The following is an 8,621-nucleotide window of genomic DNA, read 5'->3' as shown; positions in this document are numbered from 1 at the left end:
CTGGTACTGGGTACCAAGAAAAAGAAGGTTAAAAACAACTACCATTTCACTTACAGTGATGTTTTTAGCTGGTGTATTGTTTTGATGGTGGTATCCTAGTTATCTATCAAAGGGTGAATTGCTCTCTAGAAGTAGCAGAATCCAAACTATCACATTGTCTGAATTATATCACTAGTAGCACCCTGGTTAATTACTAATATTACAATGCCTGTCATAAAGCAGAACATACTTGCACGGTAATAACTATTATAATGTCTGCCACTGCAACTCTAGGCACACTATGCTTATATTGCAGATCATTAATAAAGTTAAAGAATATTTAAGTCATTTGGAGCAGACATTTTGTACTAGTTGCAGAGGAATTTCTAATGAACTGTTTCCTGATGAGACTTGAAGGCTTCTAACAAACAGAACGTGACATTCACACTCTCTGACATAATTTTAAAACTCTCCACTTCTCTTGCTAAGAATCTCTTTTCTGTTTTCTAGGCAATGGAGAGCACTGCTGTGGTGATGTTTGTGCTCTTTATTTCTCTTCTAAGTTAATCTTCTGGTACTTGTCTGGTCTTATTCCAGCTCTTCACTTTTTTTCCATGTGTGAACAGAGTGGTCCAGCAAAGCCCTAGGCACAGATGTTTGGTCAAGCACATGCTCTGACAATTTTGGCACCATCAGCAGTAAAGTGAGCTGCCTATGCTTTCCCACCAGCCCACCCTAATTCACTGCTTGACTGACTTGAATTCCTACTCTCCACCCTCTGTTGAGATTGTCAGTAGGACTCTTCTGTAATACTCATTTATTTTACTCCTATTCTCTGGCAAAGCTCTAAGTTTTACAAGATTCCCTTTTGTTTTTGTGATGATATCAGAAACCACTCGAGTGACTGGCCTGTAGAACCAGAAGAGTACGTGACAATATGCAACAACACAGACATGACATCAGTTGTTGCACTAACAATGTCTGAGCCTCTGTTTCACCCTTTCAGCCTGTCTGCATGGTCCTACATAGCATTGCTGTTTCACTTACTCCTACCAGAGACATAAATTCAGACTTACCTTTCTCTTGTGAAGCATCTGAAACCCTTGGGACACCGACTCAGGAGACTAATTTGGACACTGGAAAAGGAAATTCTGAGACCTATCCAGAGGAAACCATTAGGACAATGAGTCCACAGTATGCCACGGAACTCAAAATCCAGCAAAGATGGTGGAGAAGGAACAATAAAAGGTTAGTAAGTCTCAATATTTTTTTAACTGGACCTAACTCAATGTCTTTCTACATTTTATTACCAAATTCTGGGTTAAGACGGAAGGAGAAACAGTAATGTGGGTGCAGAGAAAACTCCAGATTTCCTTCGATTGCAGCGATGGAGTACTCAAGCCTGTTTAAGATGAGGTTGCTTCTACATAGCACTTATATACATGCTCCAATAATGGAGCAAATATCGCTGTCTTAGTGTGGCCCTTTGCCTGGCTGAAACAGTCCTGTCAAGATTAGCCTAGGACCATATAATTTGAATTTAGAGCATGCATTGGGATGAAGCAAGGAGGTATTACCTCCGCACTGCTTCATTGTGTTGTAAGGCTATTGTGTTGGGCTCTGGCTCCTACCTGTAGCACCTGCAGGCCATAATCTCTCTTTCTGTCTATTTGACTAAAGCTTGGCCCTGATTTCAGTGAGGCAAGGTGCTGTCATTAAAGCAGCTGCCTAGTGATGCTGATGACATGGGTGGTTTATTCAGCAGATGGTAATCAGAGTGGCACTGAGGTCTGGTCTGCTTTCAGCATGCCATCCATCAGCCGAGCACCACATAAGCAATGTTCTGACACTTACTAAATTTAGACTTGTTGGGATTTTCTTGGACAACTTTGTTTGGTTTGGTGGTTCACAGAAAACATGTGCTTGCTTTCCTGCCAAGGAAACAACCACTCTGTGTTTTTGTTTACTTGCACCTCTTTGGGAGGGGGAAAGGGCAGGACAGGATTGCATTCTTAGGCATAAATACACAGGCAATGTGAGAAAGTTAAAGTACCTTCTTAGTGTACCCTATAGATGTTTGCCTGTCCTAAGGCCATAGAGTTGTGGGGTAATGCTTTTAGAAGGTCTGAATACCTCATTTCTTGCTGATTTGACTTCCGGGTGATAGAGAAGTTTCTAGAAACTGCAGAATGGAAAGCTGTAGAGCTGTAGCTTGCTAAGCCAGGGAGAAGGGGATCAGATCATGAGAGCCTTTTCTGTGACTTGGGAGGGAGTTGAATGGGTCTTCTGTCTTAGGATAAGGACACCCAAGTTACTCAGTGGTTGCTTTGCACTAGAGGTGTTTTTCTTTCCCCGCTTCTTTCTCTCTTCATGTACTTTCTTTTTTTCCATCAGAGATCAACAGAAACACAGCGCCAGGTCCCAGGCAAGCAAATTCCTTGCACAAATCTATGTGCAAGGCGGTACCTGCACGCGAGCCTCCTGTGCAGCCCCTGGAGCTGGTGGCCGTGCCAGCTGCTGTCTGACAGCTTGTCTTGCTTGTCACACCAGTCCTCCCTGCTGGTCTGTAGCCTCGCAGCTGCGCTGCGCCCATCACGCTCTCATCATTGGTCCCCTGGCAGATGTTCCCTTCCCAGTTTGTTAGCTGGGGTTGGGGAAGATCACTGGCACGGCAAAGCAGGGAGGGAGAGGAGTGTTGTCATCTCTGACAGCTTTTCACTGTCCCTCTTCTGGACAGGGTCTGGCTACTCAGGACAGTGGGGAAAGCTGTGCTATGGGATCAGGCAGTGAATGTACCTGTCCTTTTTCTGCTTTGAGATGAACATCGGTTAGCTAAGGTCTAGGAGGCAAATTTGCTGTAGGTGCAGGCACTGGCAGTGTTGTGAGCAAGGAGAGTTTGTGGATTTCCTTTCATGTGCCAAAGCAAACAACCAAATTGTTGCTCATTCTGTCTTCTCAGCATTTTTCTGGCCCTTTATCACGTATTTTGTAGGTTCCCCAAGTGGCTTACCTTCTTCAAGTATGTAGCCTGATGGGGTGGCATCGTAGTCTGGCTGCAAGTGCCTCGCATCTCGAGGGTTTGACCTCTTCAGTTTGGTTCCCTATGGAAATGAGATCACACTGTAAGAGTACATGCCCACCTACCTACAAACCCTTTGCCAACATCAGTCATACCTGACAGACAGTCTTTCAGATTGTATCTGTCTGAAAGATCAAAATTTCCTACAAGGTTTATGAAAGTGAGTGTCTGGGGGGAGGAGAACAATGCATCCACAGGGAAGAGGCAGTAAGCTTGTGCTACACAGACATCAGAGAGCCACTAAGGGAATGAGATGATGGAAACCCTGTTCATTGGAATTACTTTTAGGGGGGAATCATTGTCATTTAGGCAAGAGAGGGAATTTTCTAATTACTTGTATATTTTCTTCTGCATTTATTTATAATATTGATTGTAACAGTTATTTTTGTTTTGATGTTGCAAAGTGACAAAGAGGAAGGATGCATTTACAATGCTGTTCAAAACCAAACATTAAAAGCAAAGCCAGCATGGGCTAAAGTAATGCAGCTGTGGCACAGCTCCCTGCAAAGGCAAGTTTGGTTTAATAGAGCAGAGTTGTGTTTGGTGTGTTATTGAAACACAGGAATGCCCTCCGAAGGAGCCCACAGACTAGAATGTGTGTATCACTGGGATCAACTTGAATTCAAAAGCTTGTTGATAATGCCTTCTTGCCTCTCTTATCTGGCCATTCACTGACTAGCTAACTTTGCTTTTTTTTTGTAAAATATAAGGTGATTTACTGCATTGTAGGTTAGTATCTCCTTGTCCTTTCAAGACATCAGAGATCACTACTGTCATCTTTGGATTATACAGATGAACCAGGGAGCATATGAGGCTCCTGATGGCTGGTATTGCAGAGCAGTCAAGCATTAAATAAGAGATTAATGTGGGTTCCCATAATCTGGATCAACACACAAGAATGTAAAGCTGGCTTTCTCTCTGAGTGCTTTGCGCATTATGAGCTGTCATTAGTTTCTCCATCTGCCTGAACTACCCTCATGGGACTTGCAGCTCCCTGGACCTCCTCTCTGCCATTCCCCAGCTCTGGCCAAGTGCTGGTTCTCAGGCTGTGCCGTGTAGGATCATGAATTACATGTGCTCAAGCCCACCATCAGGGTATGAAAGTGAGGACAGAGGAGGAGAGCAGGGCGGGAGGTTGTGTTTCACTCCTGGCACCAGTGACAGATGCTCTGTGCCTCCAATGCTATGTTTTCTCCCTCATGTCACTGGGGAGAGACATGATGCGGTGGATGTTATATCTGAGGCATCTCTGGGAAGGCTGACATGACTCTAGGGATGCCTGATCCAGATGGGGCCCAGGACGCACAGGGAAAGTGAGAGCAATGGGGAAATAAACTATGGCTCCGGCAGTGCTCTGCAGCAGCTCAAAAGCACCAGATTTTCCTTTTCACACAACTGCAGATACAACGTATGCCTTTCCTTTTGCTAGTAGTAAAATGAACAAGGAAACAAACAAACTTTGGAGATTTAACTATTTCCCAATTCAACAAAATCCCATTTTCCAGTGGAAGAATATGCAATTCTGAGAATTTTCAACCAGCTGTGCTGCTGCCCGCTATTTCCATTTTCCTTCCTGTGATGTGGTGTGCACCAATGGCGTACCCTGAAGATGTGCTTTCATCAACTTCTTAATGTAGGTGAGTATATCTCACTGCAAATTACCCAGGCTTTTTGCAATTTGTCTTTTGGAAATGATCTGTAGTCTTTTTACATTGGCCCTCAGCTGCAAAACCCTCTTAAATCTTTGTCAAATAGGTAATAATGGAGAGAATACATTTTTATGCGGCATGGACTTTCTGACGGCAGCACACAGTAATCTCTTACCCTCCAGTGTTCTTGCAGTACATTGAGCTGTCAATCATCAAATGACCTGAAGAGAAAAGATGAGACAAAGAAGCTGAAGAAAATTCTGGTACTTGAGTGAAAATGGCTACATTTAGCCAACAGAGTTCTAATAACGTTTCATATCCTAGTAAAGATTACTGTAAAAATATGCTTGATGGTAAACTAAATTAGCAGTAAATGCTTAATTTGGATCTGGTCAAACTGATTTAGAAGATACAACCCTGCACTGAAAAATTCACATGCAACAGAATCTCCCTTTCAGGCTGTCTATACAGGTGCACCCGTACACCTATACCCTTACCTGTCGTACAGCCATCGTGGCTGCTGTGGTACTGCCTGGATAACAGCAAGTGCATGTGCGCGGTGCATCTCTGCACAGGGGTCAGGGCACTGAACCCATGCACCAGCTTTACCTGTACCTGAAGATGTTGCAGATGGAAGAGGCACCAAAGCAGGTGGGCAGAAGGTTAATAGCGATGAGAATATTCACTGTTGGTGACTAGCTGGTGGCTACCGAGGACTGCAGCTGTTGAAGTCAGCTGAGGGTTGCTACTTGTTGGTGGATACTGGGGCTCAGGCAAAAAAACCCCAAACAACCAGGCAACAGCCAGAAGCTTACAATGAAATGATGGGAGTCAGCATGGATGGGCCCCTTTCTGACAAAGGGCTGATCTTTAGAGGCACTGTAAATAGACTGCATTTCCAAGCACCGACCTAAAGGCAGGTTTCGTCTCCAAGCTGTTGAAGAAGGGCTTCTGCAGCACTGATTTTGACCAGCGAGTGAGTTAAGTGTGGGATGTTGAAACATCACTGAACAGGTTGTTGGCCTTGGCTCAAGTAACAGTCAAGGTGTCCTACTCCCTACTGGTAGTATGAAGAGTCATCCCACATCTTTCATGTCCTGTTGGGAACTAAACTGACACAGGTGTGTTTTTCTGAAGATGACCTGACCGTGGAGCAGTCCAGCCCCTTCTTGTGATGGAACACAGAATTCCTTGAGCATCTGCAGGAGCCAAAGAACCTTCACAAAGAACCTGTCCCATGCACAAGTCCTATGTTGAAAGAAATTACTCTCTGTCATCTAAATCAGCTTGATGCCCTCTTGGCTAGCTCTAGAGAAAACTTTCAAGTCATATTGCAGATCTGGTCAGAAAAAAGGAAGATTGGTAGCTTCAGTCTCCCAGTCTGTCAGCAGGGTACACCAGTGAGACTTCATTTTTCTCCTCTCAAAGTGTTACATAAAATGTTTCTCACTCGTGCAGTATTTAATACATAATGCACTGTCTGTGCATATGTCAGTAACCCTTCAGGTTCCCCAAAACTGAAGTACATCTTGTTTTTCTGAAAATGTGTGCTGTTGTCAGTACCACATTTCTGTATTGCAAGACACCTCTGAAGGCTTAGGGCTGTGGAAAATCTGATTGCTGTGTTAAAATAAGAAATCACTGAAGCAAGTGACATGAAACTGCACACATTATTACATGGGCATAGAAAGACAGGAGGAAAATATTAGCTCACATTTGGAGTCTGGTAGAGCAGTCTGCCTGTGGTTTCATTCTCTTTTCTCATGTACCTGACTCATCTGTAAGTACAAAGTTAATTACTATCTTTATATGGACAAGCCTCAGACCAATCTCTCTGTTCCAAACCCATCTGCTTGTGTCCAAATGAAATCTCAGCCGGTCTGTCTGGCATTTCCTCTTGATGTGTCATCCCCAGCTCCAGTTCAAGAAAGCTAAAACTCAGCTGTTCATCCTTCATCACAGCTCTTAGCTGTTAATCAACAATCTCTCCCTCTTTTCGGGCAGCTCTGCTGTTCAGTAGGTTGCCCATTTCTTGTATTTGTCCAAACACTTTGAGGCTTCTGCTTGTTCTTTGCTTCTTCACATTAGGAGATACTCCTTAAGCATATGGAAAAGTGATCTCTTGGCGTTTGTTGAATCCCCCCACCCACAATCCTCTTTTGCTGGGAAGCAAAAAAAAAAAAAAAAAATCAGCGAAAAATAATAGCAAGCACCTGATGAATACCTAAAATATCAAGTCTTTTTACTTGTGCTTGCTTTCCTAGGCTGAGGCTTAGATTATTCAGTTTTTTTCTGAAATTTGATATATTGCTATTTGAGCAAGAAGTCGACACTGTAAAAGCAGTGTGAGCTGGAATGGGGAACAGTCTCATGATTTTCTCTATAAATTCACCTACTGTTAGAATAACAATAGATTTAATTCTTCCCCCAAAGGACTTCCATGGCATGAGCCTAATGGCAACAAAACCAAAATCAGAGTGGACAAAACACCAGTCTTTCATCTGAAATAATTCCTTCAGACCCCTGCATATGGCTGTGATTTGGCACCCTTCTCTGGCTGGGCGAGGGAGCTGTGCGGTTGTATTGGGTCTGTGTCGCGTGCCTCTGAAGTTGTATGGCTTTTCCTTGTATGGGCCTTTGTTGCTACAGCTACAATTTGCAAAGATCAGTGTTTCCTAATTCATTAATTTGCTTGTTGCTGTTACCATGGTGCTTTTATTTGGCAGGCAGGGAGCACTCTTAACAAGTGCATTGAAGTCAAGCTGGAATTAATTTCTGCCTGCTCTCTGTTTCTTTTCCTTGCCTCTCTAGTGGGGAGGTGTGGAAGGAGCCAGTCAGGAGTATTTTTTCTAGTGTGATGGGAAGTCACTGAAGCTGGAAAAGGATCACCTGCCCGTACACCTGCTCTGTCAAGACATCCTGCCCCCCAGCCCACAGCCAGCATCTCCTGAGGCAAGGAGGAGGAAGAACCTTCCCGCACTGACCCAATCCTGATGGCTTGCGGTGAAGGAGAGAGAAGGCACAGTAGAAGCAGCAAGAAACATGTCCATGAGGCTTAGCAGAAAGGTGTGAGGCTGACCTGGAAAGCTGAGAGGTGTCCCAGTGTGTGCCAACCCAGGGTGGGAGGCAGACATGAGCCCCTGCCACCAGAATGTCTTTGTGGCTTTCAGGTCTGGGGTGGCTCCCTGTGGGTCTATGGAAAGGGAATTATACAACCTGGCTGAGAAACCTTGCCACTTCCAGTGTCAGAACATTTACCCTTTCCAGAGGTTATTTTACTAAAGTATATACCAAAATATTGCACACGAATCCTGATCTTTCCAATTACGGAACTAAATAAGATGTAATGCTGTCATACTAGCTGAGCGAAAATACCTGCTGGTAAGCAGACTCCAACAGGTCTAAATCCTGCACCAGATGTTTGTGGATGGTGTATACGGTGCCCAGGAGCTGTGACTTTCAGGAGAGACAGCTGTTGTTGTTCCTCGGGTTTCAGCCTAATTAGAGCTACCACGGAGCAAATGGGGGTGGATCAGATCCCCAGAGCTGGTCTGCTTGCATGTGTATGAGCTGGATGTGCAGTTTCAATGCCTGGTTGCCGTGGACTGGGATTGCTCTGATGCCCACCAGCAGACAGGAATACTTGAGTGGATTTCAACAGGGCCACTTCAGGTTCAAACTGTGCTGTGAATATCGGTGCCTAGGTCCTCAGAAGCACAACGGTAACTGGGAGAGCAAACCCAAAACCTCTCCAAAGACCTGAACTGGGCAATGGGACAAATTGAGGAGGATCAGAGATACCTTCTTCTTGGTAGTGCCACAGGGGGTAGCTCTGCTCAGGGGGAGGCCAGGAGGTACCAGAGATATTTATCCCCCTTGCATCCTGGAAAGTGGTACCCAAGCTCTTCTCTGCA

Source organism: Falco biarmicus, chromosome 4 (assembly GCF_023638135.1).
Source record: "Falco biarmicus isolate bFalBia1 chromosome 4, bFalBia1.pri, whole genome shotgun sequence".
In the NCBI taxonomy this organism is placed as follows: Eukaryota; Metazoa; Chordata; class Aves; order Falconiformes; family Falconidae; genus Falco; species Falco biarmicus.
The sequence above is the reverse complement of the archived record's forward strand: the minus strand, read 5'-3'. Positions refer to the sequence as shown.